A 13,340-nucleotide genomic window follows, 5' to 3' on the forward strand; every position below is an offset into this window, starting at 1 on the left:
ACCCCATTCTTTTCACTTTAGAACAATCAATATACCTAGAATCAATAAAAATACATCCGGCGCTTGAATATTTACATGTTACCTACCGCTGGTAATGATGTCGTTGAGAAAATTAGCCTTGTTCTGAGAAAACTAGGCTTAATGCGTGTGCGTAAAGTGTCGTCCCAGATTAGCCTGTGCAGCCCACGCAGGCTAATCAGGGACGACACTTTCCGCCTAAACTTGATTTTCGGTAAGGATGGACTTCCTTGAAACTAAAAATACCATAAAAGCGGAAAGTGTCGTCCCTCTGCACAGGCTTATCTGGGACGACACTTTACGCACATGCATTATGCCCAGTTTTCTCAGAACACGACTCAAATGTTCTACATGAAGATCGAGTGATGCAGATATAGGAGCTTCATTCCATGTTTGACTCAAAATTAAGGCAATTCCTGACAATTTCTGTTTGAAGAATATTACGGATTCTTAAACGTAGGTGTAAGAATTGTTTGGTGAATACGAGCCCAGGTCGGACGGTCGCGAACGCTCACGCGCATGCACACAGACGGTCTGCCCAACGCAATAGCCTGTGCGACGCGCACTTTGCGCACACGCAGGGCGCACCAGTGTTGGAGAGCGGCCAGCGTTTTGTCTTATGCGACATAATTAACAACAAAAACAATAACAACCGAAACAACAACAATCGATGCAACAACTACAACGCGTAGTGTTACTACAACAGAAGAACGGGCAACGCGGACAACGCGGACAACGCGGACAACGCGGACAACGCGGAGCTGGGTGCCTAGCTGCTACCGAGGCTTATGTATTGACACATTATTGCATATCCTGAATTAACAGGACTTCAGAAATAAGTCTATAGACTCATTGAATGTTCCACTGCACGGAAATCTTTAGTAAAAGGCGAAAGATTTTTTCGTGACTGTAGTGAAACCAGAGTTAAACAGTGAACGCCCGTGCAATGGTTGATGTACTGAACGTGCATATCAGCTCACAGGTTACGCTCTGTAGTATTCCGCTGAACAAATCGCCAATCACGAGAGTTCCTATTAATAGCGAAGCTATTGTAAACGTACAGTTATTGGGCGGAAAACACTATTAATAGTAAACGCACAGCTTTGTAAACGCACAGCTATTGGTCGGAAAACACAATAGGTCGTAGTTAAAAATAGACTGGTAACATTAGTACAGTGCGCCGGAATGTATGATATTTACCATTCACAGCTGCGCTCTTCTGTTCCGTTGCACTCGATTGGAACGATGTCGGCACCTCAATCGCGTATCCCATTACGCTGCGACCGTAGAAAGCGAATATACACTGCCGGGCGAAATACCTCTAGGTATGTATCTGGAGCGGAGCACACGCAGACGGGCATTTTAGTGCGCCTTTGAACCTGCAAAAGTGCGCTTTAGATTACACCACATATATAGAGCATTATCGTTACCTACTTTTTCGTACTGCTTCGGCAGTACATATACTAAAATTGGAACGATACAGAGAAGATTAGCATGGCCCCTGCGCAAGGATGACACGCAAATTCGTGAAGCGTTCCATATTTTTTTACACAAGGGCCCGTATCCAAAACCCCATTCTTTTCACTTTAGAACAATCAATATACCTAGAATCAATAAAAATACATCCGGCGCTTGAATATTTACATGTTACCTACCGCTGGTAATGATGTCGTTGAGAAAATTAGCCTTGTTCTGAGAAAACTAGGCTTAATGCGTGTGCGTAAAGTGTCGTCCCAGATTAGCCTGTGCAGCCCACGCAGGCTAATCAGGGACGACACTTTCCGCCTAAACTTGATTTTCGGTAAGGATGGACTTCCTTGAAACTAAAAATACCATAAAAGCGGAAAGTGTCGTCCCTCTGCACAGGCTTATCTGGGACGACACTTTACGCACATGCATTATGCCCAGTTTTCTCAGAACACGACTCAAATGTTCTACATGAAGATCGAGTGATGCAGATATAGGAGCTTCATTCCATGTTTGACTCAAAATTAAGGCAATTCCTGACAATTTCTGTTTGAAGAATATTACGGATTCTTAAACGTAGGTGTAAGAATTGTTTGGTGAATACGAGCCCAGGTCGGACGGTCGCGAACGCTCACGCGCATGCACACAGACGGTCTGCCCAACGCAATAGCCTGTGCGACGCGCACTTTGCGCACACGCAGGGCGCACCAGTGTTGGAGAGCGGCCAGCGTTTTGTCTTATGCGACATAATTAACAACAAAAACAATAACAACCGAAACAACAACAATCGATGCAACAACTACAACGCGTAGTGTTACTACAACAGAAGAACGGGCAACGCGGACAACGCGGACAACGCGGACAACGCGGAGCTGGGTGCCTAGCTGCTACCGAGGCTTATGTATTGACACATTATTGCATATCCTGAATTAACAGGACTTCAGAAATAAGTCTATAGACTCATTGAATGTTCCACTGCACGGAAATCTTTAGTAAAAGGCGAAAGATTTTTTCGTGACTGTAGTGAAACCAGAGTTAAACAGTGAACGCCCGTGCAATGGTTGATGTACTGAACGTGCATATCAGCTCACAGGTTACGCTCTGTAGTATTCCGCTGAACAAATCGCCAATCACGAGAGTTCCTATTAATAGCGAAGCTATTGTAAACGTACAGTTATTGGGCGGAAAACACTATTAATAGTAAACGCACAGCTTTGTAAACGCACAGCTATTGGTCGGAAAACACAATAGGTCGTAGTTAAAAATAGACTGGTAACATTAGTACAGTGCGCCGGAATGTATGATATTTACCATTCACAGCTGCGCTCTTCTGTTCCGTTGCACTCGATTGGAACGATGTCGGCACCTCAATCGCGTATCCCATTACGCTGCGACCGTAGAAAGCGAATAATAGAAAGTAATATTATTGGCAAAAACTGTCAACTTCTGGTAACTTTTTTAATGAAAAATTTAGTAATGACAACTTTTTAATATGTTTACGTTTTTAAAGATCTTTTATGGTTTAGGGTAACCATGTATGTCCCATACGTGCGTGCCTATGCGTATCCGCAAACCAAACTTTATGTTTTATAAATAAATGTGTACATGTTAAAATATACTAAAAGATTACCTTAACAAATTCAATGTGAAAGCAATAACTTAAAAAATAAAGTCAAAGTTTTGCGCAAAGACACCCGCATTGTCATACCTTTTCTTAAAGAGAATTCAACGCCAAAATGACTTTAACAATAAAAAAGATAGGTCATGTGGTATTTAAGAAAGAACTCAACGGTCACTGTTTTAAGCATCGGCGCTCGATGGCAATTCTTTATTTATTTAATGTATTTATTATTTATTTTTTATTTTTTTAGTTGCCCGTTGTTTATTATAATGCAAAGAAGTCGAACTATTTTTAAGAACACGTTTTGTCGGAAGATTTTTATATATTTAGTATGTGTATGCATTATAATAAACAACGGGTAAATAAAAAATAAACAAGGGCTGTTTGTAAAACATGCATGCCCCCATATGGCCTGTCCGTTGTAGTGGCAGCCATTGTGTGAATACGATTTTGTCACTGTGACCTTGACCTTTGACCTAGTGACCTGAAAATCAATAGGGGTCATCTGCGAGTCATGTTCAATGTACCTATGAAGTTTCGTGATCCTAGGCCCAAGCGTTCTTGAGTTATCGTCAGACAACCACCTGGTGGACGGACCGACAAACCGACCGACCGACAGACCGACCGACATGAGCAAAGCAATATACCCCCTCTTCTTCGAAGGGGGGCATAATAAAACAATGCCATCGAGCGCCTATGGTTTTAAAGCCATCTTTTTACCATCATCTCTCCAGTTGATGAGGGTTTCCCGCCAACTGTCAAAGTCTCCTGTAGTCTCCAACCTAAAAGCAAGACAGTGAATGTGTAGTATACAACAATGCTTTCCCTACCATATGCACACATGCATATCCAAAACTAAAATCATGGCACGTGCCCATACAGAGAATTGTGTCTTCAAATAAATGACGTTCCATGTTTTAGAGGGTATAGCATTGAACACCAAAAGTGTTTAGTATACTGTAACCTACAGCACGTGTTCCACTTTTACTTTCACTTTCGATATGAAATATGAGTATATTACTTTCTTTTAAGTATACTGTCGAATACCATATAACGTGAATACTTATTGGACTTTCACTTCATGTTGTGAGTATTGTGTCCCGATGGGTTGCATGAACCATGCGTCAGCCCGTCCGTATTACGTACGAACAACCCAAGTTTCCGTTTTCAATAGCTGGGTGAATTTCGCTTAGACTTTCGAGAATGAATTACCTATATAATTATGCTTATTATAGTAAAACTACGGAATACCGTTAGTTCCATCGTGGTAACACATTAAAAACCAAAGGGCGACAATGCGATGTGAGATAGTACGATGGCGACAATGCGATAGTACGATGACGACAGTGTGACAATACGATGGCGACAGTGCGATAGTACGATGGCGAAAATTCGATAATACGATGACGACAGTACGATAAAGCGATATTACGATGGCGACAATGCAATAATGCGATGACGACAGTGCGACAATACGATGGCGACAGTGCGATGGAACAATGGCAACACTGCGATAATACGATGACGACAGTACGATAACGCGATAGTACGATGGCGACAATGCGATGATACGATGGCGACAGTACGATATGACGATGGCGACAATGCGATAGTGTGATAGTATGATGGCGAAAATGCGATAATACGATGACGACAGTGTGACAATACGATGGCGACAATGCGATAGTATGATGGCGAAAATGCGATAATACGACGACGACAGTGCGACAATACGATGGCGACAGTGCGATCGAACAATGGCGACAATGCGATAATACGATGACGACAGTACGATAACGCGATAGTACGATGGCGACAATGCGATGATACGATGGCGACAGTACGATATGACGATGGCGACAATGCGATAGTGTGATAGTATGATGGCGAAAATGCGATAATACGATGACGACAGTGCGACAATACGATGGCGACAATGCGATAGTGCGATAGTATGATGGCGAAAATGCGATAATACGATGACGACAGTGCGATGGAACAATGGCGACAATGCGATAATACGATGACGACAGTACGATAACGCGATAGTACGATGGCGACAATGCGATGATACGATGGCGACAGTACGATATGACTATCGCACTGTCGCCATCGTATTGTCGCACTGTCGCATTGTCGTCATCGTACTATCGCGTTGTCGCATTGTCGCCATCGTACTATCGCATTTTCGCCATCGTTCTATCGTATTGTCGCCATCGTACTATCACATTGTGCCATCGTTCTAACGCATTAACGTCTTAATATCCGACCGGCTTGTTACATTGCGCTCATACAAGCCATATTGTTGTTGTAATTAATTTTATTTTTTGCCTGGTGTAAAAACCCACCTAGAATGATGAAATCGAAATTAAATTATATTGAGTTCTGAACTACACTTGATCACTTTTCGAATGCATCATTTTTCAAACTTTAATATCTCGTTTACGAGTCAATATTTTTATTTCAATTTATATATGTTATCATTTGACTACAATATATACAGGCAAACGACGAAATCATTCATCCGTGAAGATCGGATGCTTCAGCAAGTGCGGAAGGTAGCGTGCAACATGCCAATGACGCTGCTGCGCTCCTGAAATGTTATACGAGACATATTGATGTTTGCATTAATGTTGTTTTTTCTGGTATATCAATCCACCTAAAATTAAGAAATTTAAAATAACATTAGAATCATATTGCGTATTCTCAATTGTCACGTGCAAACCAGTGGCGAATTTAGGTGGGGGCTAGGGGGCTAAAGCCCCCCCCCAGCTGACTGGCTAGATACGATTTAAAAAATGAGCCCCTTAAAGTATCAAACATATCCACTTGTGTATTTCCTGCCATATGCCCATAATTAAGCCATAAACAGCTGTCGATTTGTGTGATTAGCCCCCAGCCAGGCATGTGTACTGACGATCTAACCTACGCCAGCTAAACTGCACGCTTCATTGACTGTAAGTGATAAACTGCGCTATTTGATTGGTTGAATGAGATACATTCAACTAATGAAATTTATCGATGCATTTAGCTATAGGTAAATGTTTACAAATGGCTGCCGCATGGGACTTGTGAAAAACAATATTTCAGTTTGTAGCAATTAAAGAGTTGAGACGACCGCAGTGGACAATCATCATTAATATTTCGGTAAGTTTCTTTGATGAATTTACATGGGTAAATGTTTACAAATGGCTGCCGCATGGGACTTGTAAAAAACAATATTTCAATTCGTAGCAATTAAAGAGTTGAGACGAACGCAATGGACAATCATCATTAATTTTTCGGTAAGTTTCTTTGATGAATTTAATTGGTATAAGCTCTTGAGAGTGATAATCATTTTGAGTAAAAAGTTATTGCCATTAAAATTCAACAGCACACTTAATGAATGGCAATTAATTTGTTTGTTTTTACAAATTGGACTAGTTAACTTATTTGTTGTTCATCTATAGTTATTAAAATTAAAAAGGACTCAAAAATGAAGAATTACTTTTCTAGTATGAAACTAAATCATTTTCAAAATGAAACGCAAACAGGCAACACTTTAATCCATTTGGATCAAGAAACCAAAAACTAATGAACCAACTGAAAATGAGTCTGTTGCTGCTTTCAGCTCTCCGGTACCTCTGGCACCCTCAGCAACATCCACCAATGACATTAGTGTGTACGCTAGACAACATGGTAAACTTACTGATGAGGAACGTGACACTCTTCTCTCTACGGACTGGAAACCGTCAGAGAAACACATGTACAAAAAGACACAATTCGGCAAAACAAGTCGGACATTCCAGTCATCCTGGCTCCAGAAGTATCCAGGACTTGTGTACAGTGTCGAAGAAGATGGAGCGTATTGCGTACATTGCGTCACATTTCCAGGGAACAAGAAACGTGGAAAATTAGTTAGTGAACCATTTCAAAACTGGAAGAAAGCCATTGAAGTCTTCGATGGTCATTTTTTTCCAGATGCAAAGAAACACTCCAAAGACGGGGGTACTGGGTATCAAGCCCACATTGATTCGCGCATATGTTGTGAGCAGTTTATGAGTGTGAGAAAAAACAATGCTCCCGTAAATAAGCAGGTCGATGCAGCTCTGCAGGCCTGTGTGTCTGTCTGTCTGTGTGTCTGTCACACTTGATGTCTGAACTAAAGTTCTTGATTGTTTTACATGCACTTTTATCATGCAAAATGTTGATTAGATAGCAGGAAAATGCATCATTTCATGGTGCCATCCCCAGTTTAGCCCCCCTCTGAAAAATTCTGGATACGCCCCTGCAAACAGATGAATCCACAGCTACCCCACGTGCAAAAGCGCCTGATTATCACGGATGAATGATTTAATCATGATCTTGCAAAGAATATAGTCAAATGGTCACACCTGAAATTAGAAATAACAAGGGCTGTTTGTAAAACATGCATGCCCCCAATATGGGCTGTCAGTTGTAGTGGCAGCCATTGTGTGAATACGTTTTTTGGCACTGTGACATTGACCTTTGACCTAGTGACCTGAAAATCAATAGGGGTCATCTGCAAGTCATGATCAATGTACCTATGAAGTTTCATAATCCTATGCATAAGCTTTCTTGAGTTATCATCTGGAAACCATTTTACTGTATCAAGTCACCGTGACCTTGACCTTTGACCTAGTGACCTGAAAGTCAATAGGGGTCATTTGCGAGTCATGATCAATGTACCTATGAAGTTTCATGATCCTAGGCGTAAGCGTTCTTGATTTATCATCCGGAAACCATTTTACTATTTCGGGTCACCGTGACCTTGACCTTTGACCTAGTTACCTGAAAATCAACAGGGGTCATCTGCGAGTCATGATCAATGTACCTATGAAGTTTCATGATCCTAGGCATAAGCGTTCTTGAGTTATCATCCGGAAACCATTTTACTATTTCGGGTCACCGTGACCTTGACCTTTGACCCATTGACCTGAAAATCGATAGTGGTCATCTGCGAGTCATGATCAATGTACCTATGAAGTTTCATGATTCTGGGCATAAGCGTTCTTGAGTTATCATCCGGAAACCATCTGGTAGACGGACGGACGGATATACGGACGGACCGACATGTGCAAAACAATATACCACTCTTCTTCGAAGGGGGGGGGGGCATAATAAACGTCTAGCCAATCAGAAATAGCGTTAACATTCGGGCAAAAAAACTGAGCTCCCTTTATACATATTTCTAATTTTCCGATTTATATAAGTTGGTTTGCAATATTTCACCACTTCTTGTTTTATTTATGTGTACTTTTTCTTGAACAAAATTCTTTTAGAAAGCCTTTTAGATTTTCATTCAGTCAACTGTTCCTTTAACATTTACGTTATCATAAACTTCCCTGTATATTGCGAACGGACTTTCAACGCCGTCGGCGCTGTAGGTATATAAGGTATATATCTAGGCGCGAAAGAATTACATCGATATCTCAAAGGGTAAGGTCAAACTTTGAGTTCAAATGTCAAAAATGGCCATAAATGAGCTTGTCCGGGTCATAACTATGTCATTCATTGTCAGATTTTAAAATCCTTTGGCACATTTGTTCACCATCATTGGACGGTGTGTCGCGCGAAAGAATTGCGTAGATATCTACAAGGTCAAGGTCGCCACGACTTAAAAAGATTGTTTTTTTTAATAAGGGGGTAACTGTGATGAACAATCAGTAGCAATGCATATTTTGAGTTGTAGTTGTCTCCCTTTATCAGACTTTTTTTATGAAAACCTGGTTTAGTGACAATTTTGTCCCTTGTTAATATCCCCCGCCATAGGCGGAGGGATATTGTTTTGCGTTGTCCGTCCGTCCGTCTTCACATCCGCCCGTCTTTCCGTCCGTCCGTCCGGAGCCATATCTTGGAAGTGCTTTGGCGGATTTCATTGAAACTTGGTATGAGTATACAGTCCAACCCCTCTTAAGCAGCCAGTCAAGGGAAACGGCCAAATTGGCTGCTTAAGCGGGGTGGCCTCTTAAGAGGGGGTTGGGTCATAGGGAGTCTGGAGTTGATGAGTGCATGGCCAACGGTTCAATTTTTGTACAAACAAAATGGTTAATATGTGTACATATACTAAACAATGTATAGACTTAAAATATTTGTATTTATTCCTTTCTAAAATCAGCTGTAAAACAAAATTTTCATTCAAAAAAAATATTCATCTTTCTAATCATCATCAATATCATCATCATCATCAGAATCAAGTCAATGAAAAAGAATCATTATCATGATTCATTGTTTACACAATGCGCGTTGTATGGTCCTAATGCACTTAAGATGGGAACAGTTGTGAATCAGTTATGCGTGAATAACTCCCGTGTCACTATCAATCGATAATTTAATTGGTTTATTGCAGTTTTATGGCTTTGTAATACCTACCGCACGAATTGGTCCCGACAGTGATCTCCTCCACGATAAAATCGTGGCCAGTTACTGATTATAGCGACCGGGTGTAATCCTCCTGGCAATCGTGCTTTTCATGCAAAAATTATAAAAACATTTTTTCGCCGCGTAAAGGGTTTTATCAAAATTAATATATTGAAATAATTGTAAATATAAAAACAAATATTAATGCTTTTTTAATTCCCAAATGAGAATACCGTAATAATTTGTAATCCGAAACACACTCCCGATTGTTTTATGTTAACGAGACGTTTACTCTAGCATCAAAAAAGTCCTCATATATTTCCTTGGTCCCGACAAAAGCGCGCGAAAATAATGCACCAATGTACAATGTCACATGAAAGGCGTGCGTGTATTGATTTTTTTTTTAATAAAAACTTTGTAGCACAGAGAACATGTAGATCAGTTGATTTCGGCTAAAAGTTTCGTTCTAATCGGCCGATGATTGTCATAATGTGGGCTAAAGCATCAAATGTTGCTTTAGCTCCACTCAATAATAAAATGTGGGTGTACAAGCGATAGTCCATGTTTAAAACTTCGGTGCTCATGTAATCAAGCGCGACTACCATGTACTATCTTCTGCGCTTGTCAAAGGTTCGGGTTGATGTAATACAATGTAACAATGGGCAGACAAACACGTCCGTTAGATAACTTACTGTGTCGATTATAAAGGAAAGATGTATTATGTTATTGTTGGTATGAAAAACAAACATGGGAACATTAGAACATCACGTTAGTTAGACGACAACTCACAACATGATCTAAACTAGTATACATACTACTTTATACCATGATGTTTGAAAAATGTGCCCAGATCATGACCTTGACGAACAAAGGTTAATTAATACATGTTATGGTGTTTCAATTGAAACATAACGTGCTTTATAACATATATGAGAACGGTGTTTTTTCATCACACACACCATAACTTTTACAAAATTGCTGCTACTGTACACAAAGATAATATAACTTTTCTCCAATGGCCAGGAGTAGGCCGATATGTTCTTGTTATATTATACTCTAAATATGTTTTATTAAAATTCATTTATCGAACCATTATTAAACAGTAAATTGCTACCAAAGTGTATTATTTTTCAACATTCATTATTCTAATGGGAACAATTGAATATCTAGATCTTCAATACATTTTATCTTGGTTAAAGGAGCGATTTTTGAGCCGTCATTTTGATTCTGGCAGCCGTTTTGGACGCTATTTTAATTTTAGTTTATATAACACACGTTTGCACTTCATTATTCATATTTAACATGTAAAACAATATAAAAATTACATTATAATACATAAAATAATGCATATTTATATGTTTAAACAAAAAAGACTGAACATTGCCGCCATCTTGGACGCCATCTTGAATTTCTCAAAACCCTCAAATATACCAGCCCGGCATCATTAAGATTCTGCATCAGTAACATGTCCCTTGGCAAAAAACACTTTAACATTTACTATACACCTCAATGTCGTTTTAAGTGAAAAATGGCCATTTTTCTGCCGTACTAAGAGCATCCATGTCTACCAAGCCGAACCCGGTCCGCCCGGACATCAGGGCCCGTCTCGAACGAACCGCGGAAATAATAAAACAACCGATTCCACCCTTTTGCTCTAGTGACAATAGCTGTTCCATTTCTAAATTTCTGTCTATATATGTGTCTTGTTATGTGAAAATTGGGCTAAATAGGTGTGCGGAAAGTGTCGTCCCAGATTAGCCTGTGCAGTCCGCACAGGCTAATCAGGGACGACACTTTCCAGTTTAATGGTATTTTTCGGTAAACATTTATTAACAATAGCAAGTATTTACAATCAAAATATAAGCATACCGGAACAACCTTACAGTAAGAGATCAATTCATGTAAGCTGTGTGATATTAAAGCTAATCACCTGAAAACATGCTTATGGTTAGCTTTTGTGAATACAACATAGACGTTTATGTAAAAGTCGGATCATTTGTTCCTGAGATTGTATAAAATAAGTATTATGTATAAATCTCATTGTTAAAAGTACAGAAAATTCAAACATAATCCAGGTGCGTGAAGTTGGCACACTGTTCAGTAATCGACATCAGCTCAGCAAATTACGAATGCTGATCTGGCACAGCACCCGGCTCGACTTTTCAGATCAGTATTCATGTTAAAAGTATTACGGAGAATGCTGAGCCAGCACAACACTCTAGCGCGACATTCTAGAACAGCATTCGTTTTAAAAGTGTATCGGCGAATGCTGAGTCAGCTCAGCGGTCCAGCGCGACAATCCAGATCAGCTTTCGTTTTAAAGGCGTTAAGTTGAATGCTGAGCCAGCTCAGCACTCCAGCGCGACATTCCAGATCAGCATTCGATTTAAAGGCATTAAGTTAAATGCTGAGCCAGCTCAACGCCACAGCGCAACATTCCAGATCAGCATTCGATTTAAAGGCGTTAAGTTAAATGCTAAGCCAGCTCAACGCCACAGCGCGACATTCCAGATCAGCATTCGTTTCAAAAGCGTTAAGGCGAATGCTGAGCCAGCTCAACACTCTAGCGCCACATTCCAGATCAGCAGTCGTTTCAAAAGCGTTAAGGCGAATGCTGAGCCAGCTCAGCACTTCAGTGCGACTTTCTAGATCAGCATTCGTTTACAATGTGTTGCGGCGAATGCGGAGCCAGCTCAGCAATCCAACGCGACATTCCAGATCAGCATTCGTTTAAAAAGCGTTAAGGCGAATGCAATGCTGAGCCAGTTCAGCACTCCTTCGCGACATTCTAGATCAGCATTCGTTTAAAAAGTATTACGGCGAATGGCTGGGCCAGCTCAGCACTCCAGCGCGATATTCTAGATAAGCATTCGTTTCAAAAGCATTTAGGCGAATTCTGAGCAGCTCAGCACTCTAGCGCGACATTCCAGATCAGCATTCGTTTCAAAAACGTAAAGGCAAAAAACAGCTCAGCACTCCAGCGCGACATTCCAGATCAGCATTCGTTTAAAATGTTTAACGGCGAATGCTGAGCCAGCTTGCACCAACGATCTATGATGGTGCATTATTATTTCAAGCTACGTTAATTTCTATGCAAATGTTACCGAGGAATAGCTCCGGATGGAAAGAATATCATTAATTTCAACCAACTGAGGTGACATAACTCCGGAGTTACCAAGACTATCCAACAAGAATTTATGCGTGCACATTCGTTGTGTCATTATACACATCCATTGTAAGTTTCATGAGATTTCATGCGATAGTCACTGAGATTGAGAAACAGCTCCGGACTGGAAAAGTTTGACGTAATTCACTAATTTTAGTCAAATAAGGGGGCAAAACTCTAGTTACCAGGCTGATCCCTACAAAATTTACACGTGCACCACCGCAGCATGATGATTCACTTTTATTTTAAGTTTTATGAAGTTTCATGCAATTGTTACAGAGAAACAGCTCGTGACGGAAAAGAGTGTCATGGACGGACGGAAGGACGGACTACGCAAACAAAAACAAAATCCCTCCGACTTCGGCAGGGGATAAAAACATGATTGTGACAAGGTGCGTAGTTTCGTTATATTCCACATATGATGCAAATATTAATAACAAACACAATTCAAACTGTTTTTTGAAATAAAAAATATACACATAATAAACATCAAACAACAGTACGGTCACATTTAACAAAAGTGAAATTAAAGTCTTTGCTGTCCTTAAGGACGTTGTTATCGTCAATGCAAATCAATCGGAAAATAAAAAGTAAAACAAATAACTTACTTCAAAGACTAAGTATCCCTGTAAATGGTGTCAGCGTTCCAAATTATCAAAGATTTATGAAGGCGAACAACTGTTTCTGCGGGTAACTGTTTCAACCCTA

The 13,340-nt window shown here is 40.3% G+C and overlaps 3 non-coding genes across 3 annotated transcripts; 1 reads left to right on the forward strand and 2 right to left on the reverse strand.

Moving 5' to 3' along the window:
• Positions 1-828: 828 nt before the first annotated feature.
• LOC127832896 (U5 spliceosomal RNA) lies at positions 829-945 on the reverse strand. The gene has a single exon (XR_008027233.1). It is a non-coding gene; the product is annotated as a U5 spliceosomal RNA (small nuclear RNA).
• A 513-nt stretch (positions 946-1,458) lies between these two features.
• On the forward strand, positions 1,459-1,564 carry LOC127832812 (U6 spliceosomal RNA). The gene has a single exon (XR_008027163.1). It is a non-coding gene; the product is annotated as a U6 spliceosomal RNA (small nuclear RNA).
• An 842-nt stretch (positions 1,565-2,406) lies between these two features.
• On the reverse strand, positions 2,407-2,523 carry LOC127832898 (U5 spliceosomal RNA). Its single transcript, XR_008027235.1, has one exon. It is a non-coding gene; the product is annotated as a U5 spliceosomal RNA (small nuclear RNA).
• Between the last annotated feature and the right edge of the window lie 10,817 nt (positions 2,524-13,340).

This window comes from Dreissena polymorpha, chromosome 5, assembly GCF_020536995.1.
Source record: "Dreissena polymorpha isolate Duluth1 chromosome 5, UMN_Dpol_1.0, whole genome shotgun sequence".
Taxonomy (NCBI): Eukaryota; Metazoa; Mollusca; class Bivalvia; order Myida; family Dreissenidae; genus Dreissena; species Dreissena polymorpha.